Source organism: Vombatus ursinus, unplaced genomic scaffold, assembly GCF_900497805.2.
Source record: "Vombatus ursinus unplaced genomic scaffold, bare-nosed wombat genome assembly UNPS02014816.1, whole genome shotgun sequence".
Lineage (NCBI taxonomy): Eukaryota > Metazoa > Chordata > Mammalia > Diprotodontia > Vombatidae > Vombatus > Vombatus ursinus.
Genome location: NW_020954594.1, coordinates 8,297,684 through 8,309,824, shown reverse-complemented (window position 1 = coordinate 8,309,824; position 12,141 = coordinate 8,297,684). Strand labels below are relative to the sequence as shown.

The window sequence follows — 12,141 nt, the reverse complement described above, 5'->3', positions numbered from 1 at the left end:
TTTTTAACTGAGTTCCCTCTGGATTCTGTTAAACAAATTTTCCCCAACAGGCTTGAGAGCTTGATGAGAAAAACTTTGTTAATAGGAATTGGAAATAAGACTGAGATAAAAATGGCTGAAAGTGAACTGAGAGAGATCTCTTTATCCAGCTCCTCCTGGTCCAAAAAAGAGCAACTCCAGTTATATGTGGACTGTCTCTCCCATTTGAATATGTGAGCTCTCTGAGCATAAGGACTATTTGACGTAAATTTTTTTAAAGTTTTATTGACATGTTTTTTTTTTTTTTTTTTTTTTTACATTGCAAACATTTACAGATTATTCCCACTCTGTGAGAATTCTCTGGTAACAAAGTCAAACAGTTAAGTAAAACTAATAATAAAGCAACTTCACCCAAAAGTGCATAAAACATTTTACATCTGCAGTAACCCGCAAATTCTCTATTTAAAAGAAATAACAGAAATCTATTTTTTCTCCCTCCTACTGCCATCCTATTTTTTTAAAAGAAAGGAAAAATTGATTTCTTATGACAAATACACATGATCAGGCAAAACAGATTTCCTCAGTGGCCATGTACAATAACATACGTTTCAATCTGCATTCTCAATCCATCCCTTCCTTGTAATGAATAGCCTGTTTCATCATTGACCTTCTGAATCATGAATGGTCATTGTATTGATCGTAGTTTTTTATAGCTTTCTAAGTTTTTGGTTTTTGTTTTGTTTTGTTTTACAGTGTTATATAAATTGTTCTCCCAGTTCTGCTCATTTCATTCTTAATCAGTTTATCAAAGTACTCAAGATTGTTCATTTTTATTTTGTTCCAAATTGTTGTTCTGGTTCAGCTGAGTTCACTCTGCATCAGTTGATTTAAGTCTTCCAAGTCTTTTTGAAATCATGCATTTACTCATTTCTTGATTCACAGTAGTTCTCCATCACATCCATATACCACAACTTATTCAACCATTCCTCAATTCCTAGACTTCCTATTAGTTTCCAGTTCTCGTTGTTGTCATTGTTTTTGTCATCGCAGAAAGAGCTACTATAAATGTTTTTTGTACCCCAAGTGCTTAGCACGATGCCTAGCACATAGCACTTAAGCTTTTTGATTTGATTTGATGTGAATTGGTCTTGGTCTATTGTTTTGTTCCTGTGCAAGAGTAAATCTTTTAAGTTATCAAGAATGATCATAAATGAACAAAATATTACTTTGGCTACTAATCTTAGAAGGAAATAGATCCACCTAATATTTCAAACCATTGAAGGTAAGCAGTGGATAGTCAAGTTTTCTGACTCCTAGGGTCAGCATAAAGGAATGGAAAGAACATGGGACTGACATGGGATCAAGAGGCTTGGATTCTAGACCCAGATCCATGAGTTTCTGCTGTTTCTCCTTGGCCAAGTCACTTAGCCTCCATGACTCTGTTGCCTCATCTCTAGGGTCAAAATGTGGTTAATATATAATGCTTTCCCTACCTACCCTGAGACAATCAAACAAGATTATGTGCATGAAAACCAATTGGAGGTTAAAGAACACTACATTTTTTCTTTTCTTTTTCTTTTAACATTTAATAGTATTTTATTTTTTCCAATTACAGGTAAAGATAGTTTTCAACATTCATTTTTGTAACATTTTGAATTCCAAATTTTTCTCTCTCCCTCCTTTCCCTCCCCCCTCCCCAAGACAGCAAGTAATCTGATATAGGTTATACATGAACAATCATGTTAAATATATTTCCACATTAGTCATGTTGTGAAAGAAGAATCAGAAAAACAGGGGAAAACCATGAGAAAGAAAAGACAAAAAACAAAAAAAAAGTGAAAATAGTATGCTTCTATCTGCATTCAGACTCCATAGTTCTCTCTCTGGATGTGGTCAGCATTTTCCATCATGAGTCTTTTGGAATTGTCTCAGATCATTTTATTACTGGGAAGAGCTAAGTCTATCACAGTTGATCATCACACATTGTTGCTGTTACTGTGTACAATGTTCTCCTGGTTCTGCTCACTTTACTCAGATCAGTTTATACAAGACTTTCCAGGTTTTTCTGAAGTCTGCCTGCTCATCATTTCTTATAGCACAATAGTATTCAATTACATTCATATACCACAACTTGTTCAGCCATTACCCAATTGATGGGCATCTCCTCCATTTCAAATTCTTGGCTACCACAAAAAGAGCTGTTATAAATATTTTTGTACATGTGGGTCCTTTCCTCTTTTTTATGATTTGCTCTAAGACAGATCAAAGGGTATCCACAGTTTTATAGCCCTTTGGGCATAGTTCCAAATTGCTCTCCAGGATGGTTGGATCAGTTCACAACTCCACCAAAAATGCACTAGTGTAAATAGCACTATAAATTAGGGGGTTTTAACCTTTGCTTGTACCATAGACCCCTTTGCTAGTCTGGTTAAATGCATAAAATAAAATGCATGTAATTACTAAGGAAATCAATTATATTGAAATATAGTTATCAAGACATTACACACACACACACACACACACACATATACATATACATATACATATTTATTTATGTTCACGGACCCCAGAATAAGAACCCCTTCTATAAATCTAAGGTGCTGATGATGGTGTTTCCTCTAAATCTGGGTAGATTGTTCCTTCAGAGTCTAGGCTTTGTTTTCTTCTATTTGTAACTATTATTAGGAATATAATAGTAGGCAGCTAGGTGGCTTAGTGGATAGAGTACTGGACCTCGAGTCAGGAAGTCTTGAATTCCAATCTAGGCTTAGACACTAGCTAGGTTGTATAATCCAGGGCAAGTTACTTGAACCTAGGTCAGTATCAGTTTTTGTATCTGTAAAATGGAGATAATAATAGCACCTACCTTCTAGGGTTGTTGTGACGATAAAATTAGATAATATTTTAAAGTGCTTTTAAACCTTTAAGTGCTATATAAATGCTAGCTGTTTTTATATAGTGATCCAGAGGCAGGTATTTGTATGCATCATGTATACTTAATTTCTGATTATATAGGATTATATAATCATCCATAGAATTTAAAAAAATTCTTATTCATGACTATATTTTTTGTATTATAATTATTTCTCTTTATATCCTTGCTCTTCTCCAACTCACAGCCCCAGATACTTGTTTGTAACAAAGAAAAACAGCCTAGCAAAAATGACCAACTAATATCATAAGTATTTCCATGTCTGTGCTCATCTGACTTAGAAAAATAGTGGTCACTGCATTCATTCTGAATTCTAATGCCTTTTTGTGTTGTTTTTATTTACATTCTTATATTCATTGTTGCATATGCTTCTTCTGATTCTGCCTACTTTGTATCAATTCCCACAAATCTTCACGTTTCCTGTCTTGCACTAGGCTGTGATGAATGTTTCCCTCCCATCCACTTTATATTTTCATTCCTCATTTGTCATTTCTTATGGCACAGTTATATTCTGTTACATTCATATACTACAATTTGTTCAACCATTCCACAATCAAAGAGTGCCCTCTTGATTCTGGTGTTTTTTACTACCCTAAAATTGCTTCTATGAATATTTTTATACATACGAGAACTTTCTTTTTGCATTCCATTTCCTTGGAGTGAGATGAGGTCAAAAGGGATGAACAGTTCGGTAACTTTTGTCATACAATTCCAAATCGTACTCCAGAATGGTTGGGCCAATTCCCAGCTCTCCTAACAATGTATTAATGATATTGGCTTCCAGCAGCCCCTTCAATGTTGACTATTTCCCTTTTTTATTATCTGCCAATTTCTCTATGAGGTGAAAACTCAGAGTTGTTTTACTTTACTTTTATTATTATTGATCAGTAGAATTTTTCTTTTGGTCACTTAATAGTTTGTATTTCTTTAGAAAATGTTGTTCATGTTCTTTATGGCATTTGGACATTTGATTTTAATTAATTAATCAACAAGCATTTAGAGTTAGGGTTAGTACCTATAGCGTTCCAGGAACTATGCTGTAAAAACAAAGACAAAAATGAAATATTCTCTGTCCTTAAGGAGCTTATATTCTATACAAGCAAACTATACAAGCAAATCACATGTATACAGAGCAAATTTCTGGTGATGAGTGGGCACTGATAGCTCAGGGAGGGCTGAGGCAGAGGCAAAAGTGAAGAGGGAATGTGCTCCAGGCATTGGGAACAGTCTCTTCAAAGGCTTGGAGCTGGGAAATGCAGTGTCATATGAGGAAAGTCTATTTGCCTGGTCTAAAGAATGTATGAAAAAGAGTAATGTAAAATAAAACCGAAAGTGAGGATTGGAACAAGGTTGTTGAGGACTTTACATACCAAACAGAGGCATTTATATTTGATTCTAGGGATAATAGGGAACCACTGACATCAAGCAGGAGAGTAACATAGTCAGATCTGTGCTTTGAGCTTATCATTTTGATAGTGTCTTAATGCAGGCTTAAGACAGTTTGGAATACTGAAGTCCCAAACAAAGAAACATGGAGCGCACAACAAGACTCCAAAGCAAGGCAACTTTATTGATTTGGTCAGTAAATGTTTTTGAAGTGCCTACTGTGTGCTAAGTGCCAGGGATACAAAAAAAAAGGCAAAAGACAGTCCTTGTCCTCAAGGAGTTTTAAATCAAATAAAGGAGGCAAAAAGCAAACAAATATGCACAAACAAGCTAAATATAGGATAAATAAGGATTAATTAAGAGAGGGAAGGCACTAGAATTAAGAGGGGTTGGGAAAGGCTTCCTGTAAAAGATGAAGCTTTAGCTGGGATTTAAAGGAAGCCAGGAAATCCAGTGGGTGAGGAAGGAAAGCATTCTAGGCATGGGGACAATCTGAGAAAATGCTCAGAGCTGAGGCATGGAGCATCTTGTTTGTGGAGTAGCATGGAGGCCAGTGTCACTCGATTGAAGAGTACGTGGGAGCAGGGAGGCCATTAGGTTGATTTTACAAATCTAGGTGAAATGCGATGAGAGCTGGTATGATGGATGAATTCAGAACATGCTGTGGAGGTGGGATCAATAAAACTTAGCAGCAACTGATTGGATATGTGGAGTGAGAGAAAATGAAGAGTCAGCAATGAGTAGAAGGCTGAAGGTATCCTCAATGGAAAAAGGGGAGTGTAGAAGAGGGGTGGCTTTGGAGGAAAAATAATGAATTCAGTTTTTGTTGTTTCATTAAAAGTGACTATGAGACATCTGATTTGGAATGTCTAGTAGGTAGTAACTGATGTGGGACAGTTGCTTGGTTAGAACAATAGGGATATAAAGATCTGGGAATCATTTGCATGGAATGGCAATTAAACCTATGAGAGCTGATGAAATCACCAAGAAAATATAAATTAGAAGGGGAAGGGGACCCAAGCCAGAACCTTGGGATACACCTACAACACTTTCCACTCTGCCATTATATACAGGCTGAAAATTGTAAAAATGACACTCCAGAACTAGTCAATGTTGACGGAGCTGTGAGAAGACAGTTACACTAATTTATGATTGATGGAGCTGTGAATTGGTTTAACTGGCTGTATGTTCAGGGAAAGTAACAATGTTTTAGCATTAGTTTAAACCAAAAATGTTTAGGATGGTGAGCTTGTTGGAGAATTTATGGAATGCTTTCCAAAGCCAAACATGAATGATCGGTGGATTACCTGCCATTTGAGATAATCTGTCCTCCTCTTTGCTAGTTGTTGTTGTTGTGTTTGTCCTTAATTCTCGAAGAAGACCATGACATCAGGGAGGTGATGACATGACTTGCAACTGACTTTGATTTAAGTGAGGAAGGGCTGTGCAAGGTCACCAGCCTCACTTTCTCCTCCAGAGCCATCTGGGTCCAGCGGCCAGATATTCATCAGGATGACTGGAGATGGCCCAGGATGCTAGTTAATGTGAATGATTGAAGCCAGACTCTAGATTCATGTTTGCTTTCCTATAGAGTAGAATGCTCATACTAGTGATTGTTTCTTTATCTGTAGATGTGAATGGAAAGACTAATGTACGACCAACTGCCCTTCTTCTTGTATCTCCGTAAGGAATGTTGGCTGCTTAATTTGTGTTTGTGAATTCTTCAACATGCTCTGTTGAAAGGCCTTCCAGGAGCACAAGTGTTCACCATCTTGTAAAGCCATATTATCTGGTAAGTGGACCTGAGCCCTCAATGAAGAGAGAGAGAGAGACAGACAGACAGACAGATAGAGAGAGAGTAAGACAGAGACATAGAGAGAGAGGCAGAGAGAGACAGAGAGAGATGGCAGCTTAGTAGCCCTGGTGATATGCTCTTCCATCCTTTGGATGATTGCCACTGGGAGTTAAGAGCCAGGCTTTTCCCATGGAATGCAACCAACCTTATTCCTGTGGGTTTTCTGTTGGGCTTATTAGCGCTAGAAAGGAAGCAGCTCTCTTTCTGTCAGGTGCACACAAAGGCTGTTGTTGTCTGAGGGCAAAGTAAGGAAGGGTGACTCTGTGCTTCTGGGCTGTACTAATTTTCAGATGGAGACCATCAGATGTAATCGTCTGCCTCATTAAGATGACCCAGGGCCTACCTCTCCTTGTAATAATGTTACAAGAGCACTTAACAGACTTGGTAACTGCTGTAAGCAGGGTAGCTGAGGAGATCAGGAGTAAGTGGGGACAAATGCCATAAAAAACAAAAGTGTGTGTGTGTGTGTGTGTGTGTGTGCGCGCGCGCACGCGCTATTGCCCTGTTCTGTTCAAAATAAAACAGGTGGAGGAGGCAGTAATCGTTTGGCAAGGTAAAATAGCAGAGATACAGATCTCCCCACAATTTAATTGCTTTTATTTCTGACTTGAACTTTAGCTACTTCTTTTGAGATTAAATGGGAAATGAAATAAATCGGGCAGAATAGCAGAATAGACTGAAAGAATTGGGTTTATGAAGTGAGATCTCAAGACTTCAGAGATATTCCACATGAATGATGGTGAGCCCCTGTTCTTTGCTTCCAAAGAGACCAGGAAAAGATGAAATGAGCAAAGGTTGTAGCAGAAGGAATTTAGCGGACATCAAGGGAACTGCCTGCTATAAGTAGCCAAATATTAGAAAGAGGATCTCTGACAAAGTTGTTACATTGTCAAATCTAGTGGGAGGAGGGGTTTGCTTGTTTAAATAACCAATAAGCTTTTATTAAAGTATGTGGAAAGCACTGTGCTAGGTTCTTGGGAATTACAAAGATAAAAATTAAATAATCTCTGCCCTCAAAGAGCTTGCATTCTATTGGGAGAGGTAGTATTTACATATGTAAGCAAATATAAAATAGAAATCTTTCAATAGAAAACCTAAGTCACTTTTCAACTTCAAACCTATGGCCTTATCTTCTTTTTTAAATAAGTTTTATTGTTGCCTTTGTTTCCATATTATAGTCATTATTGGAAATATTCCTAATTCTCCCTGCAGAATGATACCTCCCGCATAACAGTTCAGCAATAATATTGACTACAGTGATCACATCTGACAAACGTAGGACCTACCACATTGTACTTTACAGTAGTCTTTCTCTTTTTTGCCACCAGGAGGGAGGTGTATTTTATCTTCTGCTCTCTGGGAACATTTTTTTTCAGTTATTCAGCATTTTGCTCTTTTTGGAGTGATCTCTTTGTTTACATTGTAGTAGTCATGCATTATTTTTTGTTCCTGCTTATCTTTGAAAAAATCCATAAAAATCTCTCATATTGCTCAGAATTCCTTATGTCATAATTTCTTATTGCAGAATATTATTCCATTAAATTCCATGACCATAGTTATCTCAGCCTTTTTCCAAATGATGGGCACGCACTTTATTTCCAATTTTTTGCTATCACAAGGAGCACTGCTATGTATATTTTGGTATTATCTATTGGGCCTTTGTTTCTTGGAGTTATATGTAGTAGGACTAAAGAGTCAAAGGGTATAAATAATTTATGAATTTATGAATAATTTTCTTGTATAATTCCAAATTGATATATTGAAGAATTGGGCCTTTTCACAGCTCTAACAATGTGTTAATGTGCCTATCTTGCCACAGTCCCTCCAACATTGACTGTTTGTTTTTTTATCATCTTTGACAGTTTTCAGGATATGAGTACTACTGCTAGTGCCGTAACTAAAAAATCTCTTGTATTTATTTTATATATATTTCATATATGCTTATATGGACTAATTTCCTCCAATATGGTACAAGCTACTTGGGGGCATGGACTATTTGGTTTTTGTCTTTATATCTCCAATGCTTAGCTTACAGTAAGCACTTAATGAAAGTTTGTTGATTGATTGATTTTTAGTCAAAATCTCAATTGCTAGAATTTGCATGGGGCAGCTAGGTGGTGCAATAGATAGAGTGCCAGGCCTGGAATCAGGAACATTCATCTGCCTGAGTTCAAATCTGGTCTTGGACACTCACTAGCTATGTGACCCTGGGCAAGTCACTTAATCCTGTTTGCCTCAGTTTCACCATCTATAACATGAGCTAGAGAAGGAAATGGTAAGCCCCTCCGGTATCTTTGCAAAGAAAGTCTCAAATGGGGTCACGAGGAGTTGGACAGGAACGAAAAATGATTGAACAACATAATTTGCATGTCACATACTATTTAAGATTTAGGTTTATGTTTTTATGTGGTCTTTTGCAGTTTGCAATTCTTCCTTTGAAAACTGCTTTTATTCCTTTACCATTTGTACATTGGGGAATGGTTCTGTGTCTTATATATTTCTATCTGCTCCCTAAAGATCTTCGATATCAGTGTTTTATCAGGGATATTTGATTCAAGTATTTTTCCCACTAGACTTTTTCTCCTGGTATTTCATCTCCATTGATTTTGTTTATGCAAATACGATTTTGTGTATGTAATCAAAATTATTTATTTGTGTTTTATAATGACATCTGTCCTTTGAGTAGGAATTTTCCCTGTAATCATACTTGTGAGGATAACTGGCTAAGAGAGGGTGGGAATAGTGTGTGTGGTGGTTTCAAAGCTGGGTGGGTGGGCCTGGACTTAGTTCTTTGCTCTTCTTGCCCTCTTTGCTTAAAGTGCTTGTCCTCCAGGATCTTACATATTAATGAAGGAGACAGCATGTAAATAAAAAGGTGCTAGGTGAGTACAAGATAAGTTTGTGTGTAGAGGTAGAAGAAAGGTAACCTTAAGGTCAGCTTGAAGAGCAAGACTCAAATGGATGAGGACACCAGGAGGGGCTACTTGCAGTAAGTAGCACAGGGGAGAGGTTACTGCACAGGTGATCTGGAAGATTTGAATTCAAATCTTTATACACTTAGTACTGTGTGACCTTGGACAAGTCACTCAACCTTTTCTGGCCTCATTTCTTCATCTGAAAAATGGAGATAATGAAGCACATACCTAACAGGGTTGTAAGAATCAAATGAGATAACATATATAAAGTTCTTTGCAAACCTTAAAGCATTTTACAGATGCTAGCTATTATTATTTTTAGAAAAACATTATCTCATTGTTGTCTCATTATCTCTATGTTGCCTCATATAATAAGATTTTGTCTAATGTTGTAGGGTAAGACACCAAGGAAACAAATTATTTTTATGAGGTCAGTCATAATAAATTAGTAGTGAGACAAGAATGAAACCTAGGATTCTCTTTTCTCTAACTAAAAATCTGCTTTTTTCTCTAGAAAGAACTCTTCTCCATCTGTCCCCAGCTAGGATCATTAGCCATGCATGAAGGACTATTTTAAAGTGCAGGGATTTTGTCTTAAAAAAAAAAAAATCCTACAGTAGATCACTGTTTAGCCAAAATGAAAGAATAGCCATATTGGAGGCCTCACTTTGGTGAAAGAAGTTTGCAGCTGGTTTGCAATGTAAATGGAGTAAGATTCCACTTGGGCCTGCTTGTAGTGACCCTGCTATTTGTTTCCTAGCAGCTACGACATGCAGCCAGATAACTAGCCTCTTGAAAACCTTGTTGAACATTTCTGTTCCTTTCACTGTGCAAATCTGTCAGCCATCGTGCTTTGTAAATAAAGGAATGTAAAGAGAGCAAGGAAAGGAATTTGGAATTTCTGCAGCTTATCAGGCCTGGAAAGATCAAGGTGGCCCAGCTAGCCATTCAGCTTTCCCACTTGATGTCATCCAACAGAGGTGCCAAACCTGTGGCCTCAGAGACCACACCCTCATTGACTACAGTTGAACCAAATTAAAATGCAATTGGGAAATTTTTTTTAAAATACAACATGTTTAGTGAGCAAGTTCATCTTTAGCAAATATAAAACTGCCGGGGGGAGGGGGAAAGGCAGGGAAGGGATGGAGAGAAACAACATTTCTACTACATAGGAAAACATCCCAGGAAGGGGGGTAAGGGTCCCAGGAATTGGGGCAGGGTGGGAAGAAGGGCTTTATGGTCCTGGGTGAGTGGAGATGAGGGTCAGGAGAACAAAATTGAAAAAAAAAAGTTTTGGCCATAAAATAAAAACACACAGTGTTGCTAGTAATTGTGAGATAATTAACAAAATAAATAAAAATACAATAAAACATACAAAACATTACTTTTTAAAATTGTCAATGTGTGGTTCAGGGATCCTTATGCATGGATTCATGACCTATGCTTTTATTTGAGTTTGACACCACTGTGGTGAAAGACAATTCAGAGGTAATCAATCACCAAGCATTTATTAAGTCCTTTTCATGTGCTAGGCACTGTGGTAAGCATTGGGAATACAAAGAAATGCAAAAACATAAAACCAATTCCTACCCTTAAGGATCTTACATATGAGTGGGGGTGACAGAGTGTAAATACATAGATAAATACAGCATGCCTACAGAGTAGAAGAGGGGTAATCTTAGGAGGGAAGACTCCAGTACATGGGGAGAGGGGCCAGGAGAGGCCTCTTGCAGCAGGTGGTAGTGCAGCTAAATCTTGAAGGATGTTGAGGCAGAAGTGAGAAAGGACAGGATTCAAGCCATGAGGGCAACCATTCCTAAGACACCGCCTCATGCAAGGCAATAAGCCGTGGTCATTGGATTGTAGAATGTGTGGAGGAGAAAAAAAAATTTAAGAAGATTGGAAAGGTAGGAACAGGCACGGATATGAAGACCTTTAAGTGACAAACAGGATTTCACGTTTGATCATAAAGTTCACGGCGATTTGCTGGAGTTTATTAAGCAGGAAGATGACGTGGTTGGACCTGTGCTTTAGGAAATTACTTTGGCAGAAATTACTTTTGGAGGGTAGGTTGTAGTGGGAAGAGACTTGAGGTAGGGTGACCTATTAGAAGGGTACTGCAATTGTCTAGAAGAGAGGTGATGAGGGCATGAACTAGGATGACGGCTGCATGAATGTAGAGAGGGGGGCACTTGGAGAGAGGCTGTTAAGTTGGAAACATTGGAAAGAGCAAGATTTGACCAGTAATTAAATTGGTAGGAGGATTTGGGAGGGGGCAAGGAGTCAAGGATTATACCAAGACTATGAACAGTCAAGACAGTAAACCCAAGCAACTAAAGGGATGATGGTACCCTCAATTGTAATGGGGAAGTTTGGAAGAGGGAGGGGTTGAAGAAAGATGATGAAATACCATTTTAGATATGAGAATTTTGAGATGCTTATGGGGCTTCCTATTAGAAATGTCCAATAGGTGGTTAGAGATGCCAGATTAAAGCCCAAAAGAAGAACTAGGTTTGGATGTGTAGATCAGTGAATTATTGGCATAGAAATGATAATTTGAAAATACTGGATTTCATCAGTCAGTATTTTACTGGAAGAGTTGAAAATAACACCCCTCTTCTTAAAAAAGAACATCCACAATGAACAAATGAAGAAGCAGTCCTCCAGCTGTAACTTCCAGTGATCCTGCATTGCATAATTTGTGCTTCCAAGCAGAAAAGTACCTTCTATGCGGATCATCGATCCTCTCTTCTTACTTCTGATCTTACTTCAAGATCTTCATACCCAAGGCTAGGACCCTGTGTTTCTTACTCTCTCCAAAGATCTAATGGTTTTGTCTTTTGTGTAATATTGATCTCAATGTGCTCTTGCTTCCCTTTCCCCTTTCTTGTCCCCAGATAACCACTTTCTGTTCCCAAGACAAATTGTTCTCCCCCAAAAAATCATAGTTCATTTAGCACTAATGGCTGTTTCTGTTCTTCCTTGGACATCTTTAAGTCCCAGGAAAGCAGCAGCAACAAATTGTGTTAATCCCATTATAATGTTCTTATATTGGGAATTGAGCAAATAAAGAT

At 37.7% G+C, this 12,141-nt stretch overlaps 1 protein-coding gene across 9 annotated transcripts in view; it reads left to right on the top strand.

Annotated features, from left to right (window-relative positions):
* LYPD6B (LY6/PLAUR domain containing 6B) overlaps positions 1-12,141 on the top strand; it is a 223,117-nt gene that overhangs the window by 106,432 nt on the left and 104,544 nt on the right. For 5 of the 9 annotated variants that reach the window (XM_027835723.1, XM_027835713.1, XM_027835715.1 and 2 more), the window contains one exon: positions 5,929-6,089. The exons of the other annotated variants lie outside the window; for them this stretch is intronic. The gene's annotated coding sequence lies outside the window, so the exon portion shown is untranslated. The remainder of the gene's footprint in view (positions 1-5,928; positions 6,090-12,141) is intronic. 9 annotated transcript variants of the gene reach the window in all.